Raw genomic sequence first — 21,033 nt, 5'->3', positions numbered from 1 at the left:
GCTTCCCTCTGCTCTTTCCCACTCCTTTTGTTCCTTCCTCCTCCCTCTGCCCGGTGTATTCTGCCCTTTCCGGTATGTGTTTTCACAGGGGGGCCACAGACTTTGCTGATGGCTCATCCGTGTCGTGCGGTGGGTCCACTCTGGAGCTGGAACTGGCTGTGTCCGACACAGGGCAGCCCCTTACCTCGTCTCACAGAGGCCACCCTGCTGCACCCCCTGACCCCTCCGCTACCAAAACCTTGCCATATGTAGCCAATACAGTGCCCATTGGGAATACCGCAGGGCATAACGCTGAGCTAGCACAGTCGGAGTCTGCCCCAGCTGGAGTCCCGTTCACGCTGTCCCGAGCTAACGTGTGGTTGTGTGATATGCCCATTGGTTGAATTGAAAAGGCACAGCAACTAGCCTGGATTTCTTCTTAGAAACAAACTTCAGAGATTGCCTCAGTGTTGTGGAGGCAGCTGGAACCAGCTGTGTCTGGCACAGGGCAGCCCCTTACCTCTTCTCACAGAAGCCACCTTGCAGCACTCCTCTCCCCTCCCCTCCCAACAGCTAACCACATATAGCCAATACAGCGCCCATTGGGAATACCTGCTCGGCCCTGCTCCTGGCTAGACCCACAAGTGGGCACGGCAGCAAACAGACTATGACGGTGGAAGCGCCCAGGTGGTAAAGCCGACAGGCACTGGAGTTTCCCAAAGTAGCAGCAGCCTTGTCCTCCTCCCCACGTGCAGATCCCTGGAGGTTCCCACCTGTGGCTGTGAAGTTGGGGACTGAGCTGCCTGATGGGAAGGGAGAAACACCTGTGTCCCCAGGACACCCCCTTCCTTGTGGGGAGAGCTGCCTGCTGGTCCACACCCACCCGTCTGCTTTGCCGAGGGGCACTTTGGGAGTGCTGGCTCCTAAGAAGGCAAAGGAGAAAGAAGGTGGCAGCGGCAGAGAGCAGGGGCTGAGGGAGCAGTAGGGCCATGGCCACGGCTGCCCAGAGCGCTAGAGCAGCGCAGGTTGAAACTTGCTGGGAGAGGCAGCAGCTGTCAGGAGCAGGGAAAAGAAGCATCTAGCAGAGGATGGTTTCGATCCATCGACCTCTGGGTTATGGGCCCAGCACGCTTCCGCTGCGCCACTCTGCTCCCCCCAGCACCTCAGCCAGCACCTCCCACAGCCCTGCCCGATGCTCCCCGGCACTGCCAGCACCAGCACTTGTGCTCACACCTTTCCATTCCTCTTACCCGCACCCTCGCCCAGGCTGGAGAAATGTCTCCCTGGAAAGCTCACTGGCGGTGGGCCTGGGGTGGGAAGCGCAAGGGCCTTGCCTTGCCCTTCTCCCCACATCTCCTGCCCATAACCCTGGATGGGGACTTTCTCTCTGAGCACCCGAGCTGTCCCCTGGAGCGAGGGGACAGCCCTGTAGCTTTGCAGGGCAGAGAGGAGCTGCTCTCCAGCAAGCTCACGAGGGCTGCAACCCTGCCCAGAAATCCATCTCCCAGGGGGCTGTGGGCCTGTTCCCGGCATAAAAGTCAGTCCTTTGCCAGCTGGGGAGGGAGACAAGGACGCTTAGCATACAATTACCAAGGGAAATAATGCTCCGATTTTAGCTGTGCACATAGCAGTGCCCCAGCCTAACGCATGGAGGACCCCGACCTAGAGGAAAGCAGGGTTTATATATGTTTACAATGCAGCTGTGTTAACCAGTCCAATTACTCATGTTAAGGGGTGGGCTAATCAGTTACTGTTGCTCACGAAATCCGTATGTGCTTCTCCCAGGCAGGTGGTGTGGACGTATGGTCAGTGGGGTGTTAATCTTCATCGTTCTAAACCAATGTCCCGTGCAGGTGGAGGGGTTTTATACTAGATTCAGGTCCATTGCTGTTCTGGCCATAGTTACATACCTGGGGTTTTTTTGAAAGACAAAGCTCCTATTGTTTTATCGTCTGTATGGGGTGTTCTCAGCCAGTGAGAGCCGGTTTAGGTTGGGTCTTCAGGTCACGTTGACCCTGAGGTAAACGCTCTTAGTCCTAGGCAGTGTTTGCTCCTCTAAGCAAGTTGCATAGCAGGTAGGGCCTTGCCTTTCACACCGCCTGTGTGGGCCTTACCCTGCCCGTGCTGTGCTGCGCTCCCCCACAGCTCCCGGCTTGTCCTCCTTCCTGGCGCAGCCCTGCCCTTGCAGCTCGCCGACAGCCAAGGGCTGCCCCCGTCACCATGCAGGGTGCCAGGGAGTCAGAGAAACCCCAACCCCTTCTCTCCCTGCCTGGTATGGTTCCTATCCTGCCCAGCACTGCTGGGGGTGGAGGTGGCTCCCAGTCGCCCCAGGGCAGGGCCGGACCAGCTGGACTGGGTTGTGGCCAGTCTTAAATGCTACAAGGCATCCCAGGAAGGCTCTGAGCAGGCTGATCTGGTAGATCCTGTTGGTGAGGGTGAGGGTCGAGGTGGCAGTGCTGAGGCCTGTATGTTTGGTCTTGTGTTTGCTGGTTCCCTGTCCCATCCACAGGCCAGAGCATGCAACAACCTGGCAGAGGAGAGAAAAGCAAAAGTGGGATGGAGAGGGCTGGGATGTGGGCGCAAATGTGAGCATGGGGAGCGTGGCCCCAGGATGCCTGCTACCGCGGCTACTGCTCAGGGGAAGGAATTTCACTGCAGATCAAGATGTCCCTGGCTCAGCTCCAGGTCCCCCTTCCACTGCCCCCTTCCTTCTTCATTCATACTGACAATCTCTCTGAGCTTCTTTTTCCCTTGCAGTTCTTCCCCCACCCTCAGTGGCATGGCTGCGGGGAATGGACCATGCACCAGCAATGGGCTTGTCTCTCCTTCTCTTTCTCTGGGCCCTCTCTGCATGGGCCCCTCAGGGTTTCCTTTTCCCTAACACGCTGAACCACCCAGGCAGGCTATCAGCAGCTCCTCCTCTGCTACCGCTCTGTTGGGAGCAGCTGGGCAGGGGATTGAAAGAAGCCCTCTGGGAAGCCTCTGGCTGTTTTCCATCCCACCCATCAGGGTCTGTGATGGCAGGGGATGGTCTCCTGATGCCACAGCCACTACCATGTCCTCATTTGCTCTTCCACACCTTTCCCAGAAGAGGAGGGGACAGGAGAGACCTACCCCTCATCATCTCATCCTTAAGCTGAGTTTGGGAAAGCCCCCTGGGAAAGGTAGTCCATGTGTGCAGGGGATGGGGATGGGTCAGGCAGAATACCCCCTGGACACCAGGCAAGATCTCACATCTATGATGTGTCTTCACCTCATCGTTAGCAATGGTGTCCATGTCTGCAAAGAAGGACCTCTTCTGTAGCTCACAGTCAATGCTGGCCCTTTCTCCTCCCCCCACTTGCCTGCTGCTCCACACCAGTCTGCCTTTGTGAGACCTAAAGTGAGGGGCACTTTGTGAGTGCTGGCTAGATCTCAGATCCATGAGGTGTCCTCCCTTCATCTTTAGCAATGAGGGCCGTGTTGTGGAAGCTCTCTTTGGAGATGAGGTGCTGTAGCTTCAGGTGTAGGGAAGAGAGCTGGTGGGGCTGCGCTGCTTGGGATGTCAGGTGGGATCAGGCTCTTAACTTCTGCTCAACAACCAACAACAGTGGACCTCTTTTCACAGCTCATACTCAGCACTGCTCCATTCTCTTCCCCCAACTTGCCTACCTTGTCAATGGGAGCAGGATTTCCCATCCATCCATCCAAGAATTTCAAGGGGTGGGACGGGGACAGGAGAGGCCAAGTGCTGTAGGCAAGTGGGTTTTACTGTCTCCCTGGGCACCAGGTACAGTGTGGAGCAGAGTCCCACGGCTGCAGCGGGGTCAATTGCAGGCAGCCCAAAAGGGGACTGCGCCCCGTAGTTGGCAGGATTCGAACCTGCGCGGGGAAACCCCAATGGATTTCTAGTCCATCGCCTTCACCACTCGGCCACAACTACCTGCTCCAGCCCTCTCTGCCCTGCTGATCACATGCCCTCTGCAATGACACCTGGCTCCCTGCGAGTTTCAGGGCCAGGCTTCACTCAAAGCCCTGCATTTGGGACCTGCACTGAGCATGACGGGCACCTGGTGCCAGCCTTCCAGAGGCCTTGAGAGGCGTAACCCCACGGGCTATAGCTGCAGCTCCCAGCACCTTGCCCTCAGCCAGGTATCTGGGATATCCTGCCACAGGGGATGCTTTCACTCCCCAGCTGGTCGTGACTGCTTCCAGGGAAGAAGGGAAGGCAGCTGCGTGGAAACCATCAGGGCTGGTGGTAGTTGTGGGGTGGGATATTAGTCCCCGCATTGCTTCTCAAATTTATCTGAGGGGGACTCCAAGCCTGCTGTGAGCGCTAGCATGGGGACATTACTGCAGGGGAGATGGTGACCCCCCGGCAGCACGTCCAGCCTCTTGGGGACGTAGGGTGGTGTCAATCCTTGAACAAAGACTATGACACTTGCCATGCAGGGTGTTGGTGTGTAGAGGGAACGGTTTGTTAGAGTGGCAGAGATCTATGGAAAGATGGCTGCGTGGCTGACTGCATGCAGAGCAAGGGTAGGAGGTGGTTGCAGTCGAGAGGGTGAACATGAGGAGCGAGTTAAGGAAGTAAGTGTGTGCGCGGGGAGACTGGAAGGAGGAGGCCGGCCAGTCTGTGAAGCGGAGGAGCAGGAGGCAGGCCAGGCTCTGATCTGGAGGAGCAGGAGGCAGCACTGCCCACAGGTGCGTTGGTGGTTTAGTGGTGAGCATAGCTGCCTTCCAAGCAGTAGACCCGGGTTAGATTCCTGGCCAAGGCTGACAAACGTCTCTTCAGCCTGGCTCCAGGGTTTCTTACATCCTCTGCAGGCAGCCTCTCCTGCTCAAAAAATTCCCAGCTTTCCCCTGGGGTTTCAAGCCACTCCCCTCTCCTCCCTGCAGCCTTGAGAGCAAGAGAGACCAGTGCTATCTGCCTGTTGGGAGGGCTCCAGACTTGGCTCTTCACTGCAGTGCTGCTACAGGGGCCAGGAGAGAGGCAGTTTTGGCCTGGCACAGAGCTGGTCTTGCTGCTGCTGCGGCTGGTTGCACCTGGCAAGAAAAGCACGCTGCTAAGGCAGGGAACAGATGAAGACTGAGAATGCCTAGGTGGTGGTCAGGGGACAGACTGTGCTTCATGAGGCCAGCTATGCAATTTTGGAGTGTGGTGGGAGGAGGCCTGTTCTTTATGGAATGGCTCAAAGGCCTGTCTGTCTGATCTGAAGTCACCCTGGAGATGCTACACCTACCCCGTCCAGGCTGCGGCATTGCAGAGGCACCCTGAAGTTTACTGGAACTGGATGTAATGATGTTGCTGGTAACTAAGAACTGAGACACCCTCATTTCTCTTGCAGCTTATGGCCTGTGGGCCAAGGGAAACGCAAGGAGCCTCTCTCACCTAGACTCTCTACCTGAAGTGGGTGAAGCTTCTCAAGGCTCTCCTTCCAGGGCTGCTTAAATCAAAAAAAAGCAATGTTCTTTGCTGTGCTGACAGTTCAAAAACCATTCTGGGCGGTGGGGTTGTATGGAAGGTTTGGGTTGGCAGAGTATTTACAGACTCCCACTCTGTCAATAGCAGTGCTATAAGTTGGTGGAGTTACAAAGCGGGGGATTGTGTTTCTGCATGGACTCTTCCCCACTGAAAGGCCCACCCTAACCCCATCTTGCAGTCACACTGCCTACGTCCAGACCAGCACTTTCCTCCTTTCCACTGCATACCCATCCCCTGGAGTTCATTCCCAAAAGAGCAGTGAAAGAGAGAAGTGCCATGACTGTGTTTCATATGAAATTTCTGAAGAAAATTCCCATCTTTGGCCACCCTTGCAGTAAAACAGGGTTACTGGGTGTGACATTTCTTGTATTTCCCCCTGTTCCAGTCAGGGGAAGACGTGCACCTGCCCCAAAGCTCATGCACCTGGAGCAGCAATGACTGCTGAGAGCTTTTGGTGGTGCAGCATTGAGGAGAGAAACGCATCATCTGGGAGACTAAACAGCAACACTGGATATTCCTTTGCGCTTGGCTGCATGCTTGCATGTGGGAGGCCTCGGTTTACTGCTGAGCAGCTCAGGTGCTTATTTCCTCCAAAACACCTGTGAGTAGCAAGGTGCATCACCAAAAGGAAAGGAGGCATAAACCTGCCTTCCAAATGCCAGGACCCTGCCTGAGATTCAGGCTCAGGAAGGCAACTTGTCCCTGCCTGTTTCTGAAGGGGGCCTCCACAACTCAGCTGGGCACACGTGCCCATTTTTTCCTGCCACCTCAGCAAGTGTTGCCATCTCAGCCCAGTTCATAAGCCTGCTTCTGTCCTCTGCCAGGGCAGGCAGCGAAAAGTCACTGCTTCCTGAGCATACATGCAAGACACAGTGGGTACGCTAGCAGAAGAAATGAGATCAGCTCTTGAATGCTTTCAGTGGTAGGCCTCAAGGCGAACCCTGAGAGATATCACAAGCCTACAGACTCACACTCCATTTCTCCGAGGCTTTTCGGTCTTTCTCGTGTCTCCCTGCTTATTTTTGGTGCTCTGCTATCAGTTCAGGGAGCTCCATCCGCAACTGGTGGCAAGAACAGGACAAAGGCCAATGCTCTTCCTTGCAGAGCAGGTGGCTAACTGAGGGAGGAGGAGAACAATCAACCACAAGTCTCCAGCTATGCTGCACAAAGTCTTTAATGAGAAGGACGAAATACAGTGGCACAGGACAGAGACCAAGAAACACATCTGCAGGATTCGGGGAGGCACAGAGAATGGCCCATTTCCCAAGAACAAGCTCCACACAAAGCACTTGCCGTTCCCCATTCTGCCCTACCTAGCGGCAATCCCAGACCACCAAGAGCAGTCCCTAACTCCGGCACCCTCCCCCCATCAGCAGGAGGTTCAGCAAGCAGAAGAGAACAAGCCCTTTCTCGAGGAGCTCAGAGCAAAGCAGAGCCAGAGGAGGCACGGCGAGGCCTGCCGTGCAGCGAGGAGCAGCGGGCCCAGGTCCCTCCTGCCACGTGGGATGAGGACACCCAGCCCGTCTGCAAGCCATGGCCACGCTCCTCCTGCGCGGTCCCCGTCTTCCTTCCTGCTCCAAAGGGGATGATCCGCCAGCTTCAGCAGTTCAGACTGCATCGTGGGGGAGGCAGACAGAGCCCTGACCCCCCCACACCAAGGGAGCCCCCAGAAGAGATGGGAACCCCGCCGGCACTGAGGGAGCTCCCAACAGCAGCGGAGAGAGAGGATCCCACGGCTGTGCTCTGAGGGAAGGAGGTGAGGATGGGGCCCGGCAGGGTCACCACCACCGGGGAGGCCTCAATGACCACCGTCGAGTCAGCGCAGCGGGCGACACAGGGCTCATTGCAGCTGCTTGCAAGTGGGGTTGGGCCAGAGGCACCGCAGGGGCCTGGGGGACAGGGTCTGAAGCAAGACATCTCTCGGTGAGGGAGGCAAAGCTGAAACACAGAGCAGGCAGGGAGCTCAAACCTCAATATCAGTCTGTCTTTCTTTTCCTCAGCTCTCTGCGTGGACACTATTTGTTTTAAAAACACACAGTGTGCCTGCAGCTCCCACGGCCCTCGTCGCGCTGTCCGAGTTGCACAGCACAGGAAGGCTGACCCACTTTTGGGATAGGGCCCAGCAGAGTGGCTTCAAAGCACCTGTGGAAAGACTGATCATACCCCAGCCCCAGAACAAACATTGCTGCATTGGAGAAGGCACTGGATGCACGCGGCCATTTGGTTACAGACCATCTGCCGAAGGCAGAAATTCTGGTGGGCAGACCTCCCTGCAGCTCAGCCCCACTGATCTCCTTCTGCTTGAAAGAAACCCCCTCTTCCCTGCTCTCCCCAGCCAGCCCCATGAAAAGGGAGAGAGGTGACAGCCCTTCAACAGTCCTATTGCAGGGCCAAGCTGAGGCAGCCCAAGTATCAACGTGAATAACCCCCGTGACAGCAGTTCAGCCCACAGGGAGAGATGGAGCGGACTCCGGCTTACCTGGTTCCTCAAGGAAAGGGAGGCAAGAGAGGAGGATGCGGAGCCTGGAGCAGCGCAGGCTTTTATGCTGTGTCCCAGAGCCCCACGGGGGCCACAAGCACTCCTTGCTCATGATGCATCTAAACACCTAGCAGTGCTGCTTGCCGAGGCCTTGCTGGTGATTAAGCCCTTGCGTCTTTTATCCAAAATGCTGTACTCCCTTTTCATACTGTCGAGCATCGAAATGATTTATCTGTGTCCCAGCTTCATAAGGCCAATTAACTCCAAGTTCTCAGGCTCGTGTGCAGGGAGATTTTAAGTGGGTTTGCAGCATACGGATTGCCTTGGTCACTTTGCCCTCTTCATGGTGAGCTTGTCCACAAATCATGGTGAAATTCAACCATGAAGGGCACCTCAAGTCAGCTCTCAAGTGCTTTCAGTGCAGGCACTCAGGCTAACCGTAAGAGACATTTGTCCCAGCGGGTCATTCTAGATACACAGGAGACAGCGGGTAAGTTCAGGCAGAAGGTCAAGACTGCACAGTCCCATACGGGAGAAGAGACTCGCCTCTCCAGGGATGTGGCAAAGCTCAACATCAAGGAAAGACCATTGTGGGCTGGAGGGAAGCCCCCTGCAGGCAGGAGTGAGGGCCACGAGGACCTTGCTTATGCTCATCAGGCTCTACCATGGCCTGGTTTTGTGATCAGAGAGATGCCCACGTCGTTCCCTGAAGGACACCCACACCCAGGTTGACCTATTTTGCTCAACAAGGTCACCCCGGAGGCCAAAGGCCTGGATGGCCTGCTTTTGAGGAGAGGCTCAGGGCAGGGAGCCAAAAGCTCACGTCCCTTTTTTCCTGGGTCAGGGATGGGGAGGCCCATTCCATGCATTTCAGACTACAAAGGGACATTGGATCTGTCTCCCAGAGCACCTGGGAGTCATCATGATGTGGAAGAGTTGGGAAAAACCCTGAGCTCCAGGCAAACATGAGTCACCCTGCTGTGGAATCCAGTGGACACGGTGCCCTGATCTCAGGCGTGCCAGGGATACCAGAGCTCATAGCCTCATTCCTCCAAAAGTGCCGCTTTCCCCTAGACTGTTTCCACACATTTTAGCACCATTCCTGAAACAACTGGTGCCTCTCTGGAATCTCATGCCACCTCTGCCTTCCAAGGCATTGCCTTTTGTTGGCTGCTCCGGGGCCCGTGAGACTCAGTGCACCCCAGAATAATGTGGGCTGGATGGTACTTCTGGAGGTTCTCTGGGCCAACCTCCTGCTCCGAGCAGACCAAGCTTCCCAGTTGCCTCAGAAGGCTCCCGTCAACTTCTGAACACTGCCACCGTCAGAGAGGTCACCATCTCTTGAGCAGCTCTTCCAGGGCTGCACTGCGCCCCCTGTCACTTCTTTTCCCACAAAGACAGATGGTATTTCCCTTGTTGCAGCTTGTGATTGTTGCCTCTTGCCCTTTTGCAGTGCACCTCTCAGGAGGGTCTGGCTCCATCCTTTCCATAACCTCCTGTAGCCGGTGGGAGATGCAATTCCATCCCCTCCTCCCCACCTTGCTTCCTCTCTGCACAAACGTAGTGCCCTCGGCTTGAGGCCCTAGGCCCTACTAGCCCACCCTACTGGCCAGGGGCTCTCATAGCCGAGCCTGTCAGGCCCACAAGTGGGCCACCAGGAGATGACCGTGAGGGTGCCAGCACTGGTGAGCGGATCCCAGGGTTATGGGCTGAGGTCTGGGAATTGATGGGAGGTAAATACCAGGGTTAGGAGTGAAGGCTCCCGCTGGGACTTGCAGTGAAGGCTGTGCTGGGACAGACTTTCCCTCCTCCTTCCAGCCCAGAAAGGTCTATAGTCACTGAAAGTGAAATGCAGAGTAGTTGGTGTTCCCTGCACAAACCCAGCCCTTCTGCTCTCCGTGGAACCATGGAGCCCATGGCTCATGCAGATCAAACCTAGAACTAGGTGGGGTTTAGAAGTGGGATGAAACAACCAGGCTGAGAATGAGATAGAGAAGTGGGCGTCATGGAGGTGCCATTATACAGATCACATGAAAACTTTTATTCAACCCGATTAACAAGGATGCCAAGAATAAAGGCATTGCTGAAAAGGCCCTTTACTGCACACCGCCCATGTGTGCACCCCACGACAGTGACTTGAGATTGTCGCATGAGCAGGAAACCTACCCACAACAGCCCTGTCTCCTACGGATAACCCCCACCCACCAAAAAGCACACACAAAGAGAACATTAGGTGTCGGGCTCTAATTTTGATTTGTGTGGAGAGTGGAAAAGGGGCATCCCCAGGGGCTCCGTGTCTGCGTTTCCATTCTAGGCCAAAAAGGATCAAAAATGATCAGGGTTTTATTTAAAACAGCAACAGCTGCAAAGAATGATGCAGTCCTAGGAAACATCGGTTGGAAGGCAACTTGCAGGTGTGTAGACCATCGTCCAGCTCAGTGCAGGGCTAACTGCAAAGACAGTGGAGGATCCTTGGCGCCTTGTCCACCTGATTTTGTCCCGGAAGGGACTGCCTCTGCCTTCTTTACAAACCGTGCTTCGCACAGCGGAAGCCTGCAGTCAGTTGCCCCCTCACCTTCTCTTCTCCAGGCTGAACAAACCAAGCTCCCTCAGCATCTCCCTCAGTCACCACATGCTTTGGCACGCTCCGATCCCACCCTGTGCATGACCCCTCTTCCTGATAGACGTGTGCACAGGAAGACCTCTTCTGTGGGTCATACTTCCTGGCCACGGTCTGTCTGAATAATGCCACCAGTGCTCGTGCAGCCTGCAGTGGGATGGCGTGGGGTTTCTCTGTCCTGGCAGGGGAGTTGGAGAGAAATGCCCCAGAGCCTGAGCTGGATGTGTGCATGGCCTGCCACCTGCTCTGCATTTCAATTTCATGCCAGTTACTAGAAACCCCTTCCAGGCAGGAGGGCTGGAAGGAGGAGGGAAAGCCTGTCACAGCAGAGTTTTCACTGCAAATCCCGGAGGGGAGCCTTCACTCCTAATCCTGGTATTTACTCACATCCATCTCCAGACCTTACCCCATAACCCTGGGATCTTCTCACCAGTGCTGGCACCCTCACGGTCATCTCCTGGTGGCCCACTTGTGGGCCTGGGAGGCTCAGCTGTGAGAGCCCCTGGCTGGTAGGGTGGGGACCAGGCCTCAAGCCCCTGCTCAGGTGAAAGCGCACCTGTTTGGAGGATACATGGTTGGAGTGGGTCATCTCGAAAGCTCCTTTCCAACACAAGCTCATTGATGAAAGCTGAGGCCATCTGCAGAAACACGGCTTGTACTAGGTGCTTGTGTTCCTGATAAGCAGCAGCATGCAAATGTTGGGCTATGTGCTTGTGAGTTCCCTTCTACCTCATTGCCTGCTGGGCCAGCAGCAGGCGTGTGGTTTGCATTTTGATTTTAAGGTCACTTCTCTGTCTGCAGCTGATGGGCCAGAGCAGGCTCATGGCAGCACTAGGTGCTTGTGAGGTCACTTGTGCCTGAATACCGGGTAGGAAAGAAGGAGGCACATGGCTTGGATGCTGATTGCAAGGTCACTGGTACCTGAGTAGCAGAGGGGCCAGCGAGAGGAAAATTCCAGGCAAGTGAAGAACCACAGTGTCCCAACAGCTACAGGAGGTTGTGTAAGGATGGAGCGAGACTCTCCGGAGACGTGCACTGCAAAAGGGCAAGTTCAACACTAACAAGTTGCAACAAGGGAAATGCCAGCTGTCTTTGTGGGAAAAGAAGTGAGGGGGGGCACGGTGCAGCCCCGGAAGAGCTGCCCAGGAGACACTGGCCTCTCTGACAGTGGCAGTGTTCAGAAGTCAATGGGGCAAGACCCAGAGCTTCCTGAGGTATGCGGGAAGTTTGGTCTGCTCAGAGCAGGAGGTCGGCCCAGAGGACCTCCAGAGCTCCTTTCCAACCATCACTATCCTGAGGCGTACTGAGTCATACGAGCCCTTGAGCAGCCACCAAAAGGCAGTGCCTTGGAACACAGCAAATGCAGGAGCTTGCATAGAAGCACCTGTTGTTGCAGGAATGGTCCTAAAGTGTGTGGAGGTGCCCTTGAGGACAGTGGCACTTTGGGCCTATGAGCTCTGGAATCCCTGGCACGCCTGAGATCAGGGCACCGTGTCCACTGAAGTCCACAGTACAATGACTCATGTTTGCCTGGAGCTCAGGGTTTTTCCCAACTCTTCCACATCACGATGACTCCCAGGTGCTCTGGGAGACGGATCCAATGTCCCTTTGTAGTTTGAAATGCATGGAATGGGCCTCCCCATCCCTGACCCAGGAAAAAGAGCCGTGAGCTCTTCTGGCTCCCTGCCCTGTGCCGCTCCTCCAAAGCAGGCCATCCAGGCCTCTGCCTCTGGGATGAACTGGCTGAGCAAAACAGGTCATTTTGGGTGTGGGTCTCGTCCAGGGAAGGACGCCGGCATCTCTTTGATCGCCCTCCTCTGCCTTGATTTGCTTCTTTCCAACAGGTTCTCCACTTCCCAAGCTGAGCCCAGACCCCTGGTTGGAAGGAGCGTGAGGGCCTGGTGAAGTGGTCAAGGGACATGGCTATGGAGATCCCATGGAGAGGTCACTTGAGGGAGACCTGCCTGACCCTCTGGTCTGCTCTTCATCGTTATGAATCTGCCTTTGTTCCCTGGGCTCGCGGGCAGAACAAACAGGCTGTGGCAGAGCCTGATGAGCATAAGCAAGGTCCTCGTGGCCCTCACTCCTGCCTGCAGGGGGCTTCCCTCCAGCCCACAATGGTCCTTCCTTGCCGTTGAGCTTTGCCACATCCCTGGAGAGGTGCGTCTCTTCTCCTGCATGGGATTGCGCAGTCTTGACCTTCTGCCTGAACTTACCCACAGTCTCCTGTGTGTCTACAATGACCCGTGGGGACAAACGTCTCCTAGGCTTAGCTTGAGTGCCTGCACTAAAAGCACTTGAGAGCTGACGTCATAGCTGAATTTGACCGCGATTGCTGGCCATGCTCACCGTGAAGAGGGCAATGTGACAAAGGCAATCCGTATGACACAAACACAGTTGAAATATTCCTCCACACAAGCCTGAGAGATCTGAGTTAATCGACCGTCTGAATCTGGCACACAGACGAATCGTTTCGACGTTACGAAGCATCACGCTTGCCAGGCCCTGATGCTGATAGGGGCCTTCAGCCACCCGGACATCTGCTGGCAAAGCAGCACAGCGAACTGCAAGGAGTCCAGGAAACTACTGGAGTGTGTTCAGGACAACTTCCTAGTACAGGTGATGGAGAGCCCAACCAGAGGAGAGGCACTTCTGGACCTGTTGTTCACTAGTGCGGAAGAACTTATCGGAGGGGTCAAGGTTGGAGGTAGCCTGGGCTGCAGCGATCATGCCCTGGTGGAATTCTCAGTCTTGAGGGGTACAGGATGGGTAAAGAGTAGAGTCAGGACCCTAAACCTCAGAAAGGCAAACTTCCGGCTCTTTAGGGCGCTCATGTGTGGGAACCCTTGGGAAACTGTCCTCTGACATAAAGGAGTGAACGAGAGGTGGGAGATATTGAAAGACATTTTTCCTAGGGCACAAGAGCTCTCAATCCCAACGTGCCAGAAGTTGGTGAGGGGAGTCAGGAGGCCAGCTTGTCTAAGTCAAGACCTCTTAGCCAAACTAAAGCACAAAACCAAAATGCATAGGCGGTGGAGGCAGGGATACACATCCTGGCGAGATTATGGGGAAATGGGCTGGGAGTGGAAGGAGGGGATCAGGAAAGCCAAGGCACAGCTGGAGCTGAACTTGGCTAGGGACGTGAAAAATAACAAGAAGGGTTTCTTCAGGTACCTATGGCAACAAAGGAAGATGAAAGAAACTGTACCCCCCCCCGGTGAGAGAAAAGGTAGACCTGACTACAACCGACGTGGAGAAGGCTGCGGTACTCAACAACTTTTTGCCTCGGTCTTCAACGCGCAAGTGTTCTAGCCACGCCACCCAATTCACAGAATCCAAAGGCAGGGACTGGGAGAATGAAGTACCACCCACCACAGGAGACGATCAGGTTCGAGACCATCTAAAGAACCTGAACGTGCACAAGTCCACGGGACCTAGCAGATGATGCTGCTAAACTACTCTCCATCAAATTTTCAACTGGTGAAATTCCTGGTGACTGGAAAAGGGGAAACACAACCCCCATTTTTAAAAAGGGAGAAAGAGACGACCCGTGGAACTGCAGGCCGGTCAGTCTCACCTCTGTGCCCAAGCAAGATCATGGAGCAGATCCTCCTGGAAACTGTGCTAAGGCACATGGAAAAGAGAGAGGTGATTGGTGGCAGCCAACATGGCTTCACTAAGGGCAAATCATGCCTGACAAACTTAGTGGCCTTCTACGACGGGGTTACAACACTGGTGGATAAGGGAGGAGCGGCTGACGTCATCTACTTGAGCAAAGCATTTGACACTGTTCCACATAATATCCTTGTCTCTAAAATGGAGAGACATGGATTTGACAGGTGGACCACTCGGTGGGTGAGGAACTGGCTGGATGGTTGCACTCAAAGATCTGTTGTCAACGGCTCGATGTCCGGGTGGAGGCCGGTGACGAGTGGTGTCTCTCAGGGGTCCGTAGTGGGACCAGTGTTATTTAACATTTTTGTCGGGGACATGGACGGTGGGATTGAGTGCACCCTCAGCAAGTTTGTGGATGACACCAAGCTGAGTGGTGTGGTTGATACTCTAGAGGGAAGGGATGCCATCCAGAGGGACCTTGACAGGCTAGAGAGGTGGGGCCGTGTGAACCTCCTGAAGTTCAACAAGGCCAAGTGCAAGGTCCTGCAGCTGGGTCAGGGCAATCCCAAGCATGGATACAAGCTAGGCCATGAGTGGATTGAGAGCAGCCCTGCGGAGAAGGACTTGGGTGTATTGGTGGATGAAAAGCTGGACATGAGCTGGCAATGCGCGCTCGCAGCCCAGAAAGCCAATGGTATCCTGGGCTGCATCAAAAGCAGCGTGGCTAGCAGGTCGAGGGAGGTGATTCTGCCCCTCTATTCCGATCTCCTGAGGCCCCACCTGGAGTACTGTGTTCAGCTCTAGGGCCCCCAGCAGAAGACAGACACGGACCTGCTGGAGCGGGTCCAGGGGAGGGCCACAACGATGATAGGGGCCTGGAGCACCTCCCCTATGAGGGCAGCCTGAGAGAGTTGGGGTAGTTTAGCCTAGAGAAGAGCAGGCTCCCAAGAGAGCTTCAGGAAACCTGGGGAGGGACACTTTATCAGAGAGTGTGTTGATAGGTCGGGGAGTAATGGCTTTAAACAGAAAGAGGGTAGATTTATCTAAGCTATGAGGAAGAAATTCTTTCCCATGAGGGTGGTGAGACACTGGAACAGGTCGTCCAGAGAAGTTGTGGATGCCCCCTCCCTGGAAGTGCTCAAGGCCAGGTTGGATGGGCCTTTGAGCAACCTGATCTAGTGGAATGTATCCCTGACCACGGCACGGGGGTTGGAACTAGATGATCTTTAAGGTCCCCTCCAACCCAAAACCATTCTATGACTCATTCTACGATTCTAGGTGGAATGAAGTGGGAGCAAAACATGTCAGATGAAAGAGGCAAGGGCTTAATCACCAGCGGGGACTCGGCAAGCGGCAACTGCTAGGTCTTTAGATGCATCATGAGCAAGGAATGCTTGTGGCCCCGTGGGGCTCTGGGACACAGCATAAAAGCCTGCGCTGCTCCAGGCTCCGCATCCTCCTCTCTCCTCTCTTGCCTCCCTTTCCTCGAGGAACCAGGTAAGCCCGAGTCCGCTCCATCTCTCTCTTTGGGCTGAACTGCTGTCATGGTGGCTACTCAGGTTGATGCTTGGGCTGCCTCAGCTTGGCCCTGCAATAGGACTGTTGAAGGGCTGTCACCTCTCTCCCTTTTCATGGGGCTGGCTGGGGAGAGCTGGGAAGAGGGGGTTTCTTTCAAGCAGAAGGGGATCAATGGGGCTGAGCTGCAGGGAGGTCTGCCCACCAGAATTTCTGCCTTCGGCAGGTGGTCTGTAACCAAATGGCCGCGTGCATCCAGTGCCTCCTTCAATGCAGCAATGTTTGTTCTGGGGCTGGGGTATGATCAGTCTTTCCACAGGTGCTTTGAAGCCACTCTGCTGGGCCCTATCCCAAAAGTGGGTCAGCCTTCCTGTGCTGTGCAACTCGGACAGCACGATGCTGTGGGAGCTGCAGGCACAGTGTGTGTTTTTACGAGGTGATTTCTGAGACACCTGTTCAACCCAGTTAATTACTGCTGGGATCATTTCATCCATCTTCAGCCGTGCTAATGCACCGGGAAATGCAGGAGGATGTCTTGGTGTAATAAGGATCCAGTTAGGCACATCTTTGCTCCTAGTCATTCAAAACTAGCCTTAAGGTGAGCTGTCACGCCTGTTGTGCGTGTTAGCAAGATCAGCTGCAGGCCCTTTCTGGACGTGGAGCAAGAAATGGAGATGGAGGGCAGCAAAGTGTATCTGCAGAGAGAGCTGAGGGAATGGTAGGCAGGCTGATGTTGGGGTCTGTTTTACCTCTCTGCTCTGTGTTTCAGCTTTGCCTCCCTCACCGAGAGATGTCTTGCTTCAGACCCTGTCTCCCAGGCCCCTGCGGCGCCTCTGGCCCAACCCCACTTGCAAGCAGCTGCAGTGAGCCCTGTGTCGCCCGCTGCGCTGATTCGACAGTGGCCATCCAGGCTTCCCCGGTGGTGGTGACCCTGCCAGGCCCCATCCTCACCTCCTTCCCTCAGAGCACAGCCGTGGGATCCTCTCTCTCCGCTGCTGTTGGGAGCTCCCTCAGCGCCGGCGGGGTTCCCATCTCTTCTGGGGGCTCCCTTGGTCTGGGGGGGTCAGGGCTCTGTCTGCCTCCCCCACGATGCAATCTGAACTGCTGAAGCCGGCGGATCACGCCCATTGGAGCAGGAAGGAAGACGGGGACCCTGCAGCAGCAGGAGCATATCTATGACTCGCCCATGGGCTGGGTGTCCTCATCCCACGTGGCAGGAGGGACCTGGGCCCGCTGCTCCTCGCTGCACGGCAGGCCTCGCCGTGCCTCCTCTGGCTCTGCTTTGCTCTGAGCTCCTCGAGAAAGGGCTCATTCTCTTCTGCTTTGCTGAACCTCCTGCTGATGGGGGGAGGGTGCCGAAGTTAGGGACTGCTCTTGGTGGTCTGGGATTGCCACCGAGTAGGGCAGAAAAGGCAAGTGCTTTGCATTTAGCTTGTTCTTGGGAAATGGGCCATTCTCTGTGCCTCCCTGAACCCTGCAGATGTGTTTCTTGGTCTCTGTCCTGTGCCACTGTATTTCGTCCTTCTCATTAAAGACTTTGTGCAGCACAGCTGGAGACTCGTGGTGGTTTCTTCTCCTCCTCCCTCAGTTAGCCACCTGCTCTGCAAGGAAGAGGGAGAACCAGCCCTGTCCTATGGCATCAATCATACCCCCAAGCATGGGGCACTGCCAGTTGTGCGTGGAGCGCCCTCAACTGATACCAGAGGATCAAAACTAAAGAAGCAGGCAAAAGAGAGACAGAAAAGCCTCAGAGAAACAGAGAGCGCAAGAAGCAATGGACGGGGTGGAAATCCATGCAATGCCACACACAGTATCCCTGTTTTAGTGTGAGGGTTGTCAAACATGGAAAACGTTTGCCCAGGGAGTGTTGTAGAGTCTCCATCTGTGGAGATGCCCAACATCCAACCAGACAAGGCCCCAAACAGCCTCCTCTACTTGACCCTGCTTTGAGCTGGGCTTGGACTGCATGATCTCCACCTCAGCTGTTGTGTGATTTGGTGAGCCACTGCTGGACCCCCTCATCCACGAGCAGCCATTGAGACCAAGGGAGCAGAGAGGGCACAGGGGCCATTGCTCAGGAAGACTGCAGAGGTTTGTTGGGCACAGGGCAGGAGAAGGGGCCCTGATGTCAGTCCCAGGGCTGGCAGCACAGGAAAGGAAGGAAAGATGGGAGCGCATCAAACAATTGACCCAACAGCAAGGCTGTTAAGGTGTAAGCATGCTGAGGAAAGCCCCCAGAGAGCCAAAAGGTTGAGGTCCCACTGAGATTTGAACTCAGATCGCTGGATTCAGAGTCCAGAGTGCTCACCATTACACCATGGGACCTCCATGAAGTTTCCAGCAGAACCTCATCAATGTTGCACCTCACAGAGTACATTCATGGCCCAGCGATCAGTGGCTCGATGCTTGCACTTGCGGCCTCTGCTGCTGCCTCCCTTCACCCCCGTGTTGGACAGCCTGAGTAAGTTATTGCCTCTCCTGTTGCTCACCTTGTAGCTCATACTAAGCAGCCATTAACAACCAGATATCCTTATTCTTGGTTGCAGTCGCAGCCGAGCTGCTGACCTTGCCGAAGGAGGGGACCAAGAGGGCAGGGGATGATATTCAACAGAGGGAAGAGCTGGCAGGAGGGCCCAAAGCAGCTTGTTATGGGTTGCACATGCTGGACTGCCTTCCTCTGCTGGGACAGTCCTGGCTGACTTCAAACCCTGGTCCTTTCTTCCAGGACACGCTGTCCCCTTCTGCCCCAAAGTGGCCTCTCCCTCAGTGAGAGTGCCCTTTTCTCTCCCGAGGCTGCTCCAGACTCAGGTACATTTCACTGTGAGGCTGAGGGAACTTTCCCTCATGCCCTGGGACCACCACACTGCCTGCCCAAGAAGGGTACATGCACACAGCGGGGAAAAGCTGCACTGGTGCTATCTTCCTTCTGCCAAGGTTTGAGTCTGTGCGTTGAGAGCAGGGCCCTTGCTCCCAGCAGTCAGACAGGAGGAAACACGTGCAGAGACACTCTACTGGATCTCAGACTTAGCCCAGGACACTGAGGACAGAACCTCCTGGTACCTTGGGACTGCCCGAAGCACTGGGCTGGCATCCGGTACTTCTGAACCCACAGGACAGACCGTGCTGTCATGCCCAAGCCTAAGGTACAAAATGGCAGGTTACGTTCAGAGAGGGCATGAGAAACAGCCAGTCACTGGAGTAGGGTTAAATCTCTACAGAGTCACACCTCTGAAAGCATGTCCCGGAGAAGCAGCATTGCTGCGGGCTTTCCTCGTCCATCCCTGGGATCTGCAGGACTGAGCAGGGGGGGAGGAGTGTCTGGGAGCAGCATGGTCCCCAGCCCATTTGCTTCCCCACGGTCATGGCAAATGTTCCTTCCACTGTAGCCTCCAATGCTGCTCCTCCCTGGAGGACACTGCGGGAAGGACACTTTGTGCCCCCTTACAGGCTTCAGTGGGCAGCCAGAGATCTCCCAGAGCTCCCCAGTCCCTGGGAGCTGCAGCTCAGGCCATGCTGACGCACACAGGACGCCAGGCTGCTCCTGGGTCCTGCACTCCTGAGGTCTTTCTGGCTGAGGGTAGGCCTTGGCAAGCCAGAGAGCCACCTTCACACAGCAGAACCCCGCCCTTCTCTTCTCTTCTCCAGGCTGAACAAACCCAGCACCCTCAGCATCTCCCTCAATCACGACGTGCTCTGGCATACTCTGATACCACCTTGTGCACGTGCCCTCTTCCTGATAAACGTCCTGACTGCGGTCCTTCTGAAAAAGGATGTCTCTGTCCTGTCAGCAGTGTTGGAGAGAAATACCCTAGAGCCTGCAATGTCCCTGTTGACCTCCTACTGGTGGGCCTTTACTCCCACCTGCCCCTCTTCCCACTGGTGCTGGCTGCATTTGCTGGTGAGGAACTGCCAGTTGAGGGAAACTTTCTGGGTTGAAACCCTGCTGGTCAACGCCACATCCTGGATTGGCACCTATAGAGTGTGCCCTGGGCCTGAAAGAGGGAAGGACGCATCTCAGGGGCTCTCCAGCTTTGGGAGCAGAGGGCAGGGGAGCTCCCTGATGACTAACGAGAGGGAGAAGTTGCCCCAGTCTCCAAAAATGGGGAGGGAAGACTATCTGGGGAACCAGGGAAAAGTGATGATAAACTGGAGCAAGTTCAGCGGAGGATCCCTAGGACAGTCAGGGGCCGGGGGCTCTGGCCTTGTGAGGAGAGGCTGAGGACCCAAGGCTTGCTTAGCTGGGAGAAGAAAAAGCTTAGCGGGGATCTAATGGGAGCCTCCCAGTGCCCACAAGGAGGTTACTGCGACGGCTGGAGGATGGGAGCCAGTGGTCAGAAAGTGAACAGGCAGTTTGTGACTGGCTACATGAACAAAGATGATCACCCTGAGGGTGCCTAAGCATGGAAACAGGGGTGCAGAGAGGCTGTGACATGTCTGCCCTCAAGGTACTTTATGACCCGAAAGGACAAAGCACCCATCAGCTGGTGTGAGCCTGCTTGAAGCAGGAGGATGCACCCCCTGACTCCCTGGAACGCCTTCTGCCCAGAAGGGTTGTTGGAGGGCTAAGTGGAAGCAGGGAGGGAGGATGTTGTGGGTGAATGTCCAAAGAGCCGCATTTTAGGCGAGAGGCATGCAGAATGTGAGTTTTGTAGGGGAGAGTGGAAAAGTGGAATTCCCTAGGGGCCATGTTTCTGTTCTAGGCCTAATCACCTGCTACTGGGGGCTGCACGGTTATGCCCATTTCTCCTTCGGCAACAGCTGGGACTGCAGCAAGGGCCGGACAGCAGGCTGAGCAGAGCCCCCACTTAAGAGAGGGGGGCGGGGCAAGAGAGAGAAGCTCTGAAGGAGGCCACCAAGAGAGAGGAGCCTGTCAGGAGTGGGACTCGAACCCACGTCTCCCACGGAGACTGCAACCTGAATGCAGCGCCTTAGACCGCTCGGCCATCCTGACCCACTGCTGCTGCTGCGGCTGCTGCTGCTAACGCTGCCTCTGCTGCTCCTCCCCTGGCGGCTGCCAGAGCCAGCCCACCTCAGCCAGCCTCCTCCTGGCACTGCTGCAGGGGGAGCTGGCTCCTGGGACCACCCTTGCCCTGCTCCCACCAAGGGCTGCTGACAGGTGACCGCAGCTCCTACAGCCACTTTGGACCACACAGTACCAGCACAGGGGCAGCGTCTCGCAAAGGCCAAGGCAAGCCTTCATGGGAGCAACCAAAGGAACCATCAGCAAATTATGACTCTGCACACGCCAACACGTGGTCAAGGGCCTCCAGGCACACGTCTACCTTTCTCTCCATTCCCCCCAGAGCCTCAGGATATTGCAAGACAAGCACTTGGCCGGCAGTGCTGCCTTGTGGATGGTTC

The 21,033-nt window shown here is 55.6% G+C and overlaps 4 non-coding genes across 4 annotated transcripts; all 4 read right to left on the bottom strand.

The window, feature by feature from the left end:
- Nucleotides 1-1,058: 1,058 nt before the first annotated feature.
- Nucleotides 1,059-1,130, bottom strand: TRNAM-CAU (transfer RNA methionine (anticodon CAU)). Its single transcript has one exon. It is a non-coding gene; the product is annotated as a tRNA-Met (tRNA).
- A 2,689-nt stretch (nucleotides 1,131-3,819) lies between these two features.
- Nucleotides 3,820-3,901, bottom strand: TRNAS-AGA (transfer RNA serine (anticodon AGA)). The gene has a single exon. It is a non-coding gene; the product is annotated as a tRNA-Ser (tRNA).
- Nucleotides 3,902-17,925: 14,024 nt separating this feature from the next.
- TRNAQ-CUG (transfer RNA glutamine (anticodon CUG)) lies at nucleotides 17,926-17,997 on the bottom strand. Its single transcript has one exon. It is a non-coding gene; the product is annotated as a tRNA-Gln (tRNA).
- Nucleotides 17,998-20,540: 2,543 nt separating this feature from the next.
- Nucleotides 20,541-20,623, bottom strand: TRNAL-CAG (transfer RNA leucine (anticodon CAG)). The gene has a single exon. It is a non-coding gene; the product is annotated as a tRNA-Leu (tRNA).
- Nucleotides 20,624-21,033: the final 410 nt, after the last annotated feature.

The sequence above is a fragment of the Aptenodytes patagonicus genome, chromosome 10 (assembly GCF_965638725.1).
Source record: "Aptenodytes patagonicus chromosome 10, bAptPat1.pri.cur, whole genome shotgun sequence".
NCBI classification, from domain to species: Eukaryota; Metazoa; Chordata; class Aves; order Sphenisciformes; family Spheniscidae; genus Aptenodytes; species Aptenodytes patagonicus.
Note: the sequence above shows the minus strand (reverse complement) of the source record. Positions and strands in the feature narration are given on the sequence as shown.